This window comes from Ambystoma mexicanum, chromosome 9 (assembly GCF_040938575.1).
Source record: "Ambystoma mexicanum isolate Mex_15411 chromosome 9, UKY_AmexF1_1, whole genome shotgun sequence".
In the NCBI taxonomy this organism is placed as follows: domain Eukaryota; kingdom Metazoa; phylum Chordata; class Amphibia; order Caudata; family Ambystomatidae; genus Ambystoma; species Ambystoma mexicanum.
The window spans coordinates 439,167,364-439,183,621 of NC_090931.1; positions in this window are offsets into that span (position 1 = coordinate 439,167,364).

Genomic DNA, 16,258 nt, shown 5'->3' on the forward strand with positions numbered 1-16,258 from the left:
GGATCGGGAAGCGGGTTCCAGGTGCATATCAACCAACCAGGGCTGAGTGGCGTTCCCGTGGATACCAGGTGAGCATAACAGAACGCGAAGCCTACAATAACATAATCCACCTGGGTGCCGTGGAGACATCAGAAATCGACCAATTGGCTCAGTTATTGGGACAGTTACGTGCCGAAGTTCATTCAGCCAGGCAAGAGACCAATGCTCTCCAGAGGGACCTAGTTGTAACCAAGGATCGCACAGAGGAAATCAGTAGGCAGTTACTACAATCACAGACAGGACAGACTCCATTGCCTGGAAACAACCCATCGGCAAAAGCACCCACTCCATCAACCGCTCCAGTACAAATTACTCTTCCTGGAGCAGTTCCTTTTGCATCACCGGGATGATTCTATGGCAACCCCAGGAAGTATGAGACGTTCATGAACCAGTGTCGTCTTCATTTCCTTTGTAGACCTGGTGCGTTCCCCAACGATCAAGCACGGGTAGCTTTTGTTTTATCATACCTGAGTGGTAGTGCGGTGGATTGGTTGGTGCCGCTTGTAAGCCAAGATGATCCACTGTTACATGATTTTGGGAGGTTCCAGAGGGAAATGGAGAAGCTCTTTGCTCGTCATACCCAAGGGCAAGTAGTAGACAACAAACTCTTGTCACTCCAACAGGGGAATCAAAATGTATTAACGTACATTGCAAGCTTCAATAGATTCGTTGTTGAAGCTGGGTGGCCTGAAAACAAAAGAACCACGTTGTTTCACCGAGGCCTATGAGGGGAAACAAAGGATATTCTAGCCCAGGTGGTTGAACCATCCAGAGACTGTACCGAATTCATTAATCTGGTTGTGCAGCTAGATCACCGATTGCAAGACCGAAAGGCAGATCGGTCTAGATCGAACACTCGGGCCGTATATGTTCAGCCAAGGGACAATGCTTCATGCCTGTCAGAAAACACTGCAGAACCCATGCAAATCGGAGGTGTACGACCCCCGTTAACAAAAACGGAAAGAGACAAGAGAAGGAAACATCAGCTATGTTTGTACTGTGGAAAACCAGGACACTTCCTCAAGGATTACCCAGTGAAACCCCTAAGGAGAATCGTAGGGGCCACGGAGAAGGATGATAGCAAGGAGTCAGAAAGCTACCCAGCTCGACAAACGTAGAGGTCAGTTTGTCGAGTGAGAAGAAAGAGCCACCGACCTAACACTTTGCAATACCAGTGATCCTAATCAATCACCAACAACCATCTCGGATGAACGCTGTTGAGGCATACATAGACAGCAGAGCAGTTGGCAATTATATAGATCAAGAACTGGCAGCAGAGATGGGGCTTCCCTTATGTTCAAAGCCGACCACAGAAAAGGTAACCACCGTGGATGGGACAGAAATCGCTCCCGGACAAGTAACCCAATGTACAGCAGGAGTAACCCTGTTGTGCCATGATGGACACCAGGAATCTATTTCCTTTGATCTCATCAAGGTGCCTCAGTTCCAGCTAATATTAGGGATGCCATGGTTAGTTGCTCACAATCCTCAGATGGACTGGCGAGCAAGGAAGTTGACCTTTCCCGATGGCTGCACTCCTACCTGCTACTACCAAGAGGAGAAACCCGATTTCTGTACCCCTGCGACTCCCAGAGCAACGGCATTGACACTTGGTGTAACTAGCACTTTACCGAGTGAATACCACGATTTCCAGGATGTGTTACAGAAAGAACAAGCTAACACACTACCGCCACACAGGCCCTATGATTGCCAGATTGATCTCATACCTGGTGCACAAATTCCTTGTGGCAGAATGTATGCACTCACAGAACCAGAGAACCTCCATTTGAAATCCTATCTAGACCAGTACCTGGCAAACGGGTTTATTCGCCCGTCTAAATCACCGGCAGCCAGTCCCTTATTCTTTGTACCGAAGGAGGAAGGTGACTTGAGGGCCTGCATCGACTACCGCGCATTAAACCAGATCACCGTAAAGAATCGCTATCCCCTGCCACTCATTCCCGAAATGTTAGACCAAGTCAAGGATGCCCAGATTTATACCAAACTAGACCTTAGAGGAGCGTACTACCTGGTACGAGTAAAAAAAAAGGAGATGAATGGAAAACCGCCTTCTGCACCAAATATGGCTTGTATGAATACCAGGTAATGCCTTTTGGACTTCCTAATGCTCCCGTGGCATTCCAATACTTCATGAATGATGTCTTGCGGGAATTAAACGATGTTTGCACCTTGGTCTACATAGATGCCATCTTAGTGTACTCAACCTCGAAACAAGACCATGTCAAACACGTCCGCTCTGTTCTCACCAAGTTCCGCCAACATCGACTGTATGCCAAGCTCGAAAAATGCTTTTTTCACGTAACCGAAATGGAATTCCTTGGTTTCGTCCTCACTCCGAAAGGTATCAGAATGGATGTGCACAAGGTAGACGCCATTCTTAAGTGGCCTTCACCAACTTCGCTAAAGGGGATCCAGAGCATGCTGGGTTTTGCGAACTTCTACTGTCGATTCATCCTAGACTTCTCTCAAATTGTACATCTGATTATGTTACTACTGCGAAAAAACAATAAGAAGTTCATTTGGACCAAAGAAGCAGAAAGGGCCTTTCAAGAACTTAAGAGAAAATTAACTTCCACCCCAATCCTACGACACCCTCGTCCGGACCTCCCTTACATCGTGGAAACCGATGCTTTCAGCATGGCTATGGGGCTGTCCTCTCACAAAGGGACCCTGAAACCAGCCAGTTACATCCCGTGGCCTTCTGGTCGTGAAAATGTTCACCTCCAGAACTCAATCATGCTATCACTGACAAGGAACTCTTGGCTATTAAATCCGCTTTTAAAGCATGGCAACATTATCTCCTGGGAGCCAGACATACCGTCACAGTAATCACGGACCATCGAAACCTGCAATACCTGAAAACAGCAAAGGCTCAATCCTCGCGTCAACTGCTGTGGGCCTTTTTCTTCGCCGAGTATGATTACGCAATCACATATCGACCGGGAGTTCGGAATGAAAAGGCTGATGCCTTGTCCTGCATGGGCATTGATGAAAAGGTATATACAAGTCCGGATCCGGTAGCCATCATTCCTGAGGACAAACTCTTAGGCCTCACGACAGCTTTGACACAAACCGAACTCCAAAAACAAAATCCAACTTGTGATGAGTCCTAACACCTTGCTTGAATGGAGTACTCAAGGAGAACAATACACCATTAAGGACCAGCTACCATATTTTAGAGACCGTCTATATGTGCCCAAAAAGGAACTACAACAGAAAATAATTTCGGATTACCACGATTCCCTGATGGAAGGTCACCCTGGAATCGCCAAAACCCTAGCCAAGGTAAAACAACACTATTGGTGGCCTATTTGGCATAAAGACATCATCCAGTATATCCAGTCATGCGGTGTATGTGCGCAAAACAAATCACAAAAGCAGAAACCAGCTGGTCTTCTTCAACCATTGGAGGTCCCACCCGCACCATGGCACATGCTTTCTCTCGACTTCATTACAGACCTACCTCCCAGTCAAGGATTCAATACTATTTTGCTAGTCGTAGACTTATTCTCGAAAATGGCACACTTTATCCCTTTCAAAGGTCTCCCTGATGCATCCAGTTTAGCAAAGGTGTTCCTGGAAAATATTATTCAGCTACACGGCTTCCCATCGGTTCTGGACTCTGATCGAGGTAGCCAGTTCATGTCCAACTTCTGGAAAAAGTGTTGTTCAATGGCACAAATCAACATCCGATTATCCACCAGTCACCACCCCCAAATGGATGGCCAAAGAGAAAGAACCAATCAAACCCTCGAGCAATACTTGCGGTGCATGCTGCATCAAGTGGAAGGGAATTGGAGAGACTCATTATGGATAGCAGAATATGCTTAAAATAATTTGTTGCACTCCAGCACGGGACAAACCCCTTTTTACATCCTATACTGCAGACACCCACATACTTCCGAATTAGACCTTACAACCACCTTGGAAATGCCAGCGGTGAAAACCCTTCATGCAACCATCTCTCAGGCCTTTAAAAAGGCAACTGAACATCTAATTCAAGCCAAGCACAGACAAAAGAAATTTGCTGACCAACACCAAAAAAAGGCCCCCGATTATCAAGTAGGAGACAAGGTTTGGTTAGTGACAAAGTACGTACCCATAAATGGAACTCAGACCTTTCGACCTCAGTATCTGGGACCCTACTCTATCAAATCTATCATCAACCCAGTAGCTGTCAAATTAGCATTACCACCCAACATGCAAATTTACCCAGTGTTCCACGTATCACTCCTGAAACCGGTACAACCCGGTACAGGGATTACGACGCCACCAAAACCCGTGATAGTTGACGGAGAACCTGAGTTCGAAGTAAAGGGAATCCTGGACTCCAGATACACCAGGTCCAAGTTATATTACCTAGTCGAATGGAAAGGATACAGACCCCAAGACAGATCCTGAGAACCCAGCGAGAATATCCATGCACCACGTCTGATTAAGGAATTCTATCAGAACTTTCCAACCAAGCCTCGACTGGGCAGAAGAACCACCGTGAGTGGGGCCTTGGGGGGGGGGAGTGCTGTCACAACCCTTATCCAAAACCCCCACTGGTAAGTCAACCTGCCAGGCAAGGTCAGGGTTCGGGGTTCCATTAGGACCTCAGAGGCCTTATATCCTCTTCCTAAGACTCTCTTAGAGTCAGTCCTAGCGCCTTTGGCGCCAGGCTCATATTCAGTATGGAGAACATCTTTGTATGGGGACTACTTTTGTGTGGGCCTGCAGTCAACATGGAGGCACCCACATAGCCTATTTCCCAAGAACTAAGCTATGCAGTATAGTGTTTTGGGTGTGGTGGCCTGGGACTACTTTACCTGGACTTCTTTACTGAGAGGCGATTTAAACCACACCCAAGCACCAGAACACACTTTGTGTTATTCTGCAGCCTGCAGCGTAACGCTCACCGTGTCCAGTGTCTTGATACCAGCAATCCTTGGAGCAACGAGCCCGCAGAGGGGAAAAAGAACATCATTAATAGAATCTTACCTGCGAACTCCATCCTGTCATCTGCCCGACATTTATTCCTGATTCCGCTTAGTTGCGGGCCATCTATCCAGCAAACTGCATCTTCTGGGCACCGCATACTTACCGGAACGAAGCAACCTGAAAAGGAGAGGGAGAAAGACAACATTAGTGAATGCATCCCCGACTTAATATAAGCAACTGATATCATGAGAACCTGACCTAGCTAGTCGCCCCTTGGCTGGCGTCATTCCGGAACACCATGCCCGCCGGAGTAGAACATCGCGACCTGTAAAGGAGGAAACACAGGTTAGCATATATAAGGCGAAGCAGCGCAACGCATAGCGCATTACTTACCGGAGTGCAGCGCACATCTCGCGCCATCCTTTACCGGCAGGTGCTCGATCCACTATTAGCACGGCACGCTGAATCTCCTGCACGCCTAGGGAGAAAGAAAAATACATTAACCACAAAAGGAAAGGAAGGCAAGAACAGTATTATATACAAAGACTGCTAGGCAGCAAGACCTACCTTAAAGACACTTGAACGGGCTCGCACCAGTGAAGTAACTCAATCGCCACGCCCACTGTAGACTACGCACCCCTGCCTAAGAAGGCAGGACAGAGAGCACGCCTTATACTGAAACAAGGTGAGGAGAGGGCCTAAGGGTCGAGTTCAAGGGAGGTGGGAAGAGATCTTACCTGAGTCGACCAGTCTTGAACCTTGCCCTCCTGTAATTTCAGGCTAGACTTCCATCGAAGACCCCACCCGGGATCGGGGAGCAGGTTCCAGGTGCATATCAACCAACCAGGGCTGAGTGGTGTCCCCGTGGATACCAGGTGAGCATAACACAAGAGTGTTGACTCAGAGTGCTGGCTGTTCAGCTGGAGACTCGGCTGCATTTTGGATCGCTATTATCTATTTGGACTTACCTTACTCCTATGCTGGATAACAGGAGGCTTTGCCCACAAATAATCTTAAACCACTGGCCACGCGCTTCCTGCGTGTGCGCTTCCTGCAAGAGTGATGTCTCAGAGTGCTGGCTGTTTGGCTGGAGACTCTGTTGCAATTTGGATCGCTATTATCTATTTAGACTATTTGGACTTACCTTACTCCTGTGCTGGATAATGTGGTTTGCTATAGAGCTTGTGGACATTTATGGACTTTATTGGGTTAAATTGAAGTATTATTTACCCATATATTTCAACCTTTTGTAGAGGCTTTGCCCACTTTACCAACAAATCTTCTTAAACTACTGGCCACGCGCTTCCTGTGCACGCGCTTCCTGTGTGCGCTTCCTGCAAGAGTGCCGACTCAGAGTGCTGGCTGTTCGGCTGTTCAGTTGTACAGCTGGGCAGCGGGAGCTCTGAATAGGCGCTCTGTCTGATATACCTGGTGGACTGATCTCCCTGTTTCCCTGAGTAGCTGAGTAAAGCGAGTACAATTTTGGAGTGTTACTGTGACTGGTAATTGTTGTTATTATTATCTACTGACATTCTATATACATGCATCACATATACAACTTAAAATCTAACATGTCCCACACTAACGCGATACCTCTTTTAAAAGAAAAAAGAATCACCCATCTGCACCAGGCTCTCTGGAAAGAAACAAGGCTGAGCAAAATAAAACGCTACCGGCGTTAACTTACGCTGCCCGTAAACTGAAAGTGAAAGGTAAGCACACACCATTAGGCGCATGCACTGAACTGCGAAAATTATGGATGCCGAACATGCGATCTACAAGTTTGGATTCTGCATTTAAAAACAACAAAGCAGACTTGCAGGAAACAGTGCGAGATGGTGAGCTGGTTTTAAACCCTACCTTAAAAGAAAATATGCCTGAAAGTGTGAAACAAAACAAGTAAATGTGCCCATGTGACAGATGAGGAAATACTATTGTTTAATACGCAGGTTTGTGAGGAGATTGCGTATATAAAAAAAAAAATCAAGGTGTCCCCACCTTGGTGCAAGGCAGTTTTCAACAAATGATGATTGTAATACATGCCAATGGTAATGCAGCTGCTCCGAACCTTTATTCACAAACGCTTTTGGAGGCTAGTACACAAATATGACATGATGGGTTATTTATAACGTGCTTAATACCCACTGGTTTCTAAGTGCGGAACCGGAATCGGCTTGGTGTCGCTTTGCTTCCAAGGTGAGTACGTACGTTGCCACTGAGCTATCCTCCCAGGACGAGTACAGCTAGATGTATTAGATACAGTGAATGTAATGATGGACCTCCTTGAAACAAGAAAGGAAGATGTACATACTGATGTATTCCACACTAGTAGTATTAATAGTGGAGTGAAAAATGTCAACTGTAACATGGCATCCACATTAGCGTTAGCGTGTGATGAGAATGTGAACAATTTGCCTCAGAATGTTGTAGTAGATGAGAATGTATTTAAGGATGTGCCAGAAGTGAGCAGTAAAATAATAACTACAGCAGTAAATATAGTACCTATATACTATGAAAAAGATAATAATGTAAAAATGGATGAACTAAGATGTGTTCCCGAAACACAAAATATTGGAGAGCCGGGAAATAATGTTTGCAATATTGAAGTGCTAGGAAATAATGTTTGCAATATTGAAGAGCTGGGAAATAATGTTCAAAATCAAGAGATTGAGGAACTAAATCTCTCAGCTTCTCCTATTTTACTGCCAAGAGTACAATCCCAAATTATGAACTCTATAGTTTCTACTGACGCATCATATATCAGACCAACTCCCAGACTGTCCTTTGGGTTAAAAAACCATAACATACCAGCATATGACATTACGTTAGCTGCTATAAATACAGGAATATTTAGTCCAACCAAACTGTATTAAAATATAGAAAATAAAATGGCAAAAAATGTAAAGAGTATGCTTGGATTTAACATACATTTTGACGTAATATCGTCTTAATTGAATCAAATAAATTTAAACATGACGGAAATTAAAAGAGAGATATTTGATGAGATAAAAACATCCAATTAAGATGTGAAGGAAATATTATCATGAGTATCCCAAAGGCCTCTGATGGTGTCGGTCTGATTGATGAACAAAATCAAACAGACGAGGTTGTCGGTATTGATTTGATAGAGGATGAAATAGAGAAACAAATGCTGGAATGTAATGAAAATATTTCAAGGGAAAATAGTGTTGAAGAGAGAATAGAAGGTGAAGACTCATGTCACAAATCATTTGTAGAACAGGTACAAATGAATGGCTTCAAAGAAAATGAACAAGTGCCAGAGTAACAAGAATATGATATGTTTCACTGACAAAAAAGAGGAGAAGTAAAATAAGATCAGAAAATATGAAAAAAGCAAAAAAACAAACTGCTCATAAAAACAAAAAACTGAACACTGAGAATAGAAAATCTTTTCAAGCTTTGAGTATATCTTCTAAGCCAACGAAAATAATAAAGAAAAAACAGTTGCACCGGAATAATGCAGAAGTTGATGGAAAGAACACAGCAAATCACAAAGATCACGATATAAGTTTAGTCTCGGAGAAAGAAAAAGACCCAAATAGGAGTATATTAATGAATATGACTACGCATACTAATACATCCATAGAAATTGGTGCACAGAGTGAGTTACATGATCAGGAAAATGAAAACGATTTGGAATTTGTAAACCCTAACTGCTCGGAGCATAATGTAAGTTTCCTAACTTTGGAGGAAAGAAGGGCAAAACAAAATGTTGAGTCTGAGAGGAATAGAGATAGAAGACAAAGAGTGCAAGAGACCAGTGATAAAAAAGGTAAAGAGACTCAGATGAAGTACAAGAACAGATAAAGGATAGAAATGACGATTATAGAAGCAAAGAATATCTTCAATACAGTGAAGAAAGTGAATGTATTAAATTAACAAGAGAGAGAATAGAATGACACGTATTCTAATAGATCTGTTCTGTTGTCCCTCTTTGTCTCCATAGGGTCCTTGGAAGCTATACGATCACAGGATTTAAAAGCAGTTACTATTACCAAAATAGAAGAAGGGATACGGTTGAGATACATGTACCATGTCTGGTAATCAGAAATATGATATGGAAGGAGAGAAGAAATAATTGAGGAGCATGGGTTTCAGATACAAACTCCCAAACAACAGAGAAGAAGAAAAGATGTAATGGTACTAGAAAAAGAGAAAGATACCAAACGAGAGCAAAAAAATGAGCAGGTTGAATTAATAATTAATTGTAAGGAGTGCCAAGTAATCTATGACGTGAAGTATACTATGATACCGATATAAAAAAAAAGTTGAAGAAATAAAACCGGTGAGATGGGCTTGGTTCGAAAAATCTAAAACAGAAACCAAGCATAGGACTTCGAACTAGTAAAATAGACAGAAAGAGACAACACATCTTAAAATAGGAATGTGGAACACTAGAGGTCATGCTCACTTAATGAGTAAAGATACAGCTGGATTATTGGATGAGTATGACTTACTACTGTTCCAAGAAACTTGGTTGACTTCGGAACCGTTATGGCCAAATCGGCAGTTGTGTTGGATACCTGCTGTGAAACAGAAAAAAAGGGCACCCTATGATGGGCTTATTAGCTGCATTAAAGATGACTGTTCCGGGCAAAATACAACAGTGGGAAAACACACACCCAGGTTTACAGCTAATTAAATTTGAAATAGAAAATCCAGTAATAAAAATTGCAACTATCAATACATACTGAAATCCTTTGAGAATTACGGATGACAACTTTTTAAAAATTATGGTCATTTTGTTAAATGAAATAGACACTGGGACTCATTACGACCAAGGAGGCAGGGGGTTAACGGTGCTGGTAGAGCTGCCGGTGCCATTAACCCCCTACCGCCTCATTACAAGGTCTGCTCGCGAGTCCCGTTAAGGACGCCTGGTAAAACCAGCGTCCTTAGCGGGTCCCTCAAGCAGACCAGGATGCTAACAACGGGCCCATCATTAACAGGCCTGTTGTTAGCATGCTCCCTATGGGGGCTCAAATGGGAATGGGGATGTACTGGGTCCGGGTTCCTTGAATGGGGAAATACCAGGCCCTCCAAGGTCGGAATGGCCCGGTATTTCCCCATTCCAGGAACCCAGACCCGGTACCCGGAACCCGGTTTGGCGGTAGCCATGCTGCTAGAAGCGGCATGGCTACCTCCATAATTGTAATGACCCCCATTGACCCTACCATCTTTATGACTTTAATAGTTGCTGATTTTAATATTCACTGCATACATAAAAGCATGAAAATATTGTCTAAACAAGCAGAAAAATTGTTAAATTTGATGGACGCACGAAACATGATTATGTTAAATGGTTGTATTGAAGGTGATGTACCACCTAAACAAACTTGGAAAAGTGGAGTTTCTACTGCCATTATTGATTATGTGTTCATTTCCAGACAGTCCTTAAATAAAATAATAGATTTTAAAATAGTTGAAAGCGATTTGAGTGATCATAATATATTCAAAATAACATGCAAAATTAAAAATAAAAAGTACCATGTCATTTTCGAAGAAACAAGCTGGGAGCAGATCTCTGTCTTCGGCTGGGGCCTCCCTTTGGAACAGCCTACCGGCCACCTTGAAACTTGAGGAGAACCATCTCCGTTTCCGGAAGCACCTCAAGACCTTCCACTTTGCTTCCGCCTTTGCCCCTCTTTTCCCATGCTGACCTGTTTTTCTCTCTTGGCACTGTGCACCTAGACACCCTCTGTCCTTCGGGCCCAGGTACCTGCTCACCCTGCCTCCCTCCTGCACTGCCTCTGGGCCTCCCATTGCACTGGGTTTTCTATCTGCACTCATACAGTCCCCCACTCTTCCTCTGCACTTATCAGATATACCCTATCTGACTAATCTTGCACTTGCCACTTGCTGGCTGCACAACCACTTTTTCATTGCCTGTATTTATTCATTTATTTAACTTATACTTTTTCTCTCCTCTGTTCTGCACTTTCCACTTCTCCCCCTTCCACGCACTTTCCCCCTTTTCCCTTTCTCCATGCACTTGCACATTCTTAATGTCACTGGGCCTAGTAAGATCGTTGTTTTTATTTTTTGTTCTCCCTTGTTCCCCTCCCTTCGCTTGGTCACGCTCTGAAACACTTGTGTACGAGCGCGATAAAAAATAAAATATCATATCATATCATAATCATTTACAAGTTAATGAAGGACTGAATCGTATAAAGTGGACCGAACCGAAATTGGAAAGATTATTAAGTGAGTTAGGAGTACTTCCAGAAAAGCCATATATAGAAGTACTGCATAAATGTGAAGGTCCAGTAAAAACGAAGAGGCAAAAAACAGGAAGGAGAGAGATAATTTATAATTCCATAACACGCGACAAAAAAAGACAAAAAAAGAAAAGAACTTAGAATTCTAATAGTAAAAAGGATTTTGAAAAGCAAATAAAAGTAATAAAAAATAACTACAGAAACGAAGTGAAACAACACAGAATCATGAAGAGGCAAGTAGAAGGAGAAAGAATGTTGCGTGTGATTAATATGAAATCAAGTGCACAGATTTTGGCTCTACTTAAAGAGGCGTCAGATACAGACTTGAGATTGAATATAATTAATGCAATAGGTGAAGCGGACTGGATGAAACATTTCAAGAAATTATTTTTGATGATACTGTTATACCATTACAATTTGGTAAGACCATTGAGGTAGAAATTAAGCTTGACATTGATGTCGAAAATATCAACATGATAATAGAGAAGCTGAGTACATCCCGAGCACCGGGACCGGATGGCATATCGAATGCTACAGTGAAAAAACATTCTGAAAAATGGGCAAAGATTCTGTTCCTAATATTCCAGCAAGTACAGAAAACGGGTATCATACCAACAAATTAGAAAAAATCCATTATACTAGCGAAATTTTAAAAAAGTAAATTGCTTAATACCCGAAAATTACAGACCATTGGCCATTATGGATGTTGCAGGGAAAATATTTGCAAAGCTTATACTAGAAGGTCTCAAGACATGGTTAAAGGTAAAAAACGTATTAGATCCTTGCCAAGCGGGTTTTGTAACTGGTATAGGGACATTACCAAACCTGCATATTTTACAGGACCTGAAAAATCAAACGATAAAAGCAAAAAAGAAGCTATATATCACATTTATAGATTATCGCCAAGCATTCGATATGGTTTCCAGACCTTTTTATGGGAAAAACTGAAAAGTGCAGGATGTCCAGAATATTTGATTAATTCAATTCAGCAGCTATATACAGGAACCTCTATACAAGTTAAATTGAACAAAGAGAGACGCCTTACAAAAGAAATTGAAACCAATATGGGACTAAAGCAAGGATGTTTATTAGCTGCTACATTGTTTAATTTCTACATTAGTGGAATAAATAACTACTTCAATAAGATAAGAGCTATTCCTCCCAGATTAAATCAGACACAGAATATATGTTGTATGCAGATGATCTGATAATATTTGATCAGACACCTGTATGACTAGATCGTATGATTCAAGCATTGGAAATTCATGCAAGGGAGAACAAATTGCAAATTAATTCAGATAAATCTAATATTATGATCATTGGTGGTAATTTGACCTCTAAAAGAAAATTTGTGAAAAGGTGGAAAATCAATGGTGAAATAGTAAAAGTGGTGAAACACTTTAAGTACCTTAGTGCGAATTTAAATGATTCTAATACGGATGGTCCCTACAAAGAAGAAATCAAGGAAAAAATGATTACGCTGTGTTCACAAGCTAAGCTGATACAAAATAAAATATGGTAAATTTACTAGTATCCCTATACTTACATACTACTGCCAAAATGTTATACCAACGATTACTTATGGTGAAGCATGTGAAAACCTGAAGGAACAGCCAAACTCGCCCAAATATAAGGGAGTTACTGGAAGAAAATGTTTAATATCCCCAAAAGTTTTCCGATGACAGTTTTACGATTGGAATTATGTCTTTCTTCTTTGCAAGCAATTATTGATTGGAACTCCTTGAATTTGTATGCAAAATGCATTAGTACAGGAAGTTATTGGAATACAGTAATTGCAAATATTAACCAGACGGTATCTGGAAAAGAAAACGAAACAATACATAACTGGAAAAGCAGGTGTCAAAATAATATGGATGGAGCTGGCATTTCAGAATAATTATTGTTAACAAACCCAGTGAAGGCTAAACAAAAGATGATGTGGTGTCACAATACACAATAATAGGAGGAGAGGTCGACACTCTCCCCCGAACCACAGAAGCCGAATGAAGTCGACCCTCCCACCGTGGTTGGCACAGGTACCTGATATATATATATAGAAAGGACACCACGTGGCAGCCAGTGGGGGGAAGAGGGTTAGGGAGAGGTTGTGGACAGGGTGAGGGGGTTTAGGAACACCGGATAGAGGGTATAGGAAAACCTAGTTTGGATAGGACTGGGGGAAGTACAGGGAAAAAGCCTACACTAAGTAATACTTATAACATCATACTCTGCAATACTCTGATTACTTGATTTCATATGTGGTATTACTGCCTGTTACCTGATAACCCATACCTTGAGAACATCTTAATACATGTATCTCACACACTGTATGTCATTGACATGAAACAACAAAGCATGATTAGCAGATGAAACATACGATGGGAATACTCCCAAGATGAAGACATGACACATGGCCCCCTGGGCTGGTATATGCAACACTTATAGCAACTAACAAGTACAACAAGCACGACAATAATTAAACGTGTAGAACATAAAGATTTGTCGAATGCTTCCTTGCAGCAGAACAGAAAAATGTGCACAGTCTCTCAACACCGAGTGCTTCTATGAGCATGCTCGTAATCACATGTGCATTCCATTAATGACCAATAAACCCTTTCCGCACTTATCTTGTGTCCGGGAAGCTCCTGAGCCTTCCCGGACGTTGAATGCTGTTGCCCGTAGCAGCCGTGAAGATCACTCCTCTCCCCACTGCAAAGTGCTCACGCCCACCGCCTCTGTGTTCCTGCCAATTTCATAGCGGGCGGCTCCTGACTTCTCCGAATGCTGCTCCGACCGACGCAGCTTCGACCTCCAAACAAAATAAGCCACACCTGCCGCGCGGCGTGGGCCGCTCATAAACCGTTAGCAATCATGATCAGCTGGCCCCACGCGCGCACGGCAGTAAACTACCCAGCCTCCCAAGTACTGCTGGGAATTGTAGTTTTGTTGGACTTTTTCAGTGTTTTAGCCCTCTGAGCCCAGTGTACACATGCTTGCCCTTATTCCTGACATTACCTCCTCTCTGAGGGCCCTTCCCAGGACCTGGTTTACCCGGATGTTGTCGATGAAATTGTTTAACCAACCTTGGAGCATGTACTGATTCCGCCAGCTCCCAAGAACAGTCCTCCGGCCCATAACCTGTCCAGTTAATCAGGTACCATAACCGTTGATTCCTTATTTTTGCATCCAGAATACTTTTCACTTCATACTCCATCTGACCTTCTTTCATGATGGCTGGTAGTCTCTTAGCAGTCATCCCCGGAGCTGCGGGTTTAAGTAAAGAGACATGGAGGTACATTTTTTGGCAAACGTAATTTCATTGCAGTGGCTGACACACATTTAATTATCACGTAGGGCCCAATGAAACGAGGCAGAAATTTTCGCGAGCCTATCAAGGCTAAATTTCGTGTGGATAACCACACCTTATCTCCCACTGCATATTTAGGACCTGCTTGTCTATGTCTGTCAGCTTGACTTTTATATTGTCTTTTGGCTTGTTCTAAATTTGCCTGTGCCTTTTGCCTGATCTCCAGAAGCAACTGCTTTCGCTCTTGTAACGCGGGGATTTGTCCCACTTCTGGCAAATGTTCGGGTAGCATATTCTGCACTTGTCCATATAAATATTCATTTGGTGCCATTCCCAGGGAAGTGTGATAGGTATTATTGTATGTGAATTCTGCCAACCATAACGCTTGTACCCAAGAATCTCTGCCATCTCCCAAGTACCCTCTTAAATATTGCTCTAGGGTCTGATTAACGCGCTCTGTTTGCCCATCAGTTTGAGGATGATAGCTGGTAGAGAGCGCACAGTTGATTCCCAGCATCTGACAAAAGGCACGCCAAAACCTGGAGGTGAATTGTGAACCTCTATCTGATATTATACACTTTGGTAACCCATGCAATCTGACCACATGTTGCAAGAATAACTCTGCCAACTTTCCTGCTCCTGGTATTCCAGCACATGGAACAAAGTGAGCCTGCTTAGACATGAAGTCCACTGCTACCCAAATGGTATCATAACCATTATCAGGAGGTAAATCCGTAATGAAATCCATCGAAATGGAAGTCCATAGCTGACTTGGGGTTGGTAAGGGCTGTAACAACCCTCTCTTCTTCCCATGCTCTGCCTTGTTACGTGCACAATTCTCACACAACCTTAAGTACTTCTCCGAGTCTTGTTTTACTGTGGGCCACCAGAAATATTTCCCTAGCATCTCTTGCATTTTTCTCAAACCTGCATGCCCTGCCAATGGAGAATTATGGCACCAGTATAATGCTTGCTTCTGTAATTCCTTGGTGGGCAAGTACAGTCTACCCTGATGATAGGGTAAGCCTTCTCGTAGGGTACGTGCGGGATGTGTTTTACACCATTCCTGCAGTTGTCTAACTGGTAAAGCCTTCTTGACCTGCTCAATGATTTTCTGTGTAATAGCCCCGACAATTCTTTCAGGTGAAATAACAGTTTTAATTTCCCCTACTGAATTATCCACATTTTGTTGTCTAGACAAAGCATCCGCTTTTCCATTCTTACTACCTGGTCTGAATGTAACCACAAAGTCAAATTCATTAAAATATTGAGACCAATGTAGTTGCCTAGGGCTTAGCGATTGTGCCGTTGTGAAGTATTGCAAGTTTTTGTGGTCTGTTACCACCACCACCTGATGTCTTGCACCCATCAAATAATGTCTCCATTCCACAAATGCTAATCGAATGGCCAATAATTCTTTATCCGTAATAGAATAGTTTTGTTCACACCCTGACAATTTCTTAGAAAAAAAAGCCACAGGATGCAAAATTCCCTCTTCATCCTTCTGTGATAGAATAGCTCCTACTGCCACATTACTAGCATCAGTTTCCACCTGAAAGGCTCTCTCTAGTTTAGGATGCCTTAACACAGGAGCGGTAGTAAACGCTGTTTTTAGTTGTTGAAATGCTTGCTCTGCCTCCACGCTCCATGTAAATCTCACTGCCTTTTTTAGTAGTTGTGTAATTGGACTAACGATTTTGGAGAAATTGCCAATAAAACGTCTGTAGAA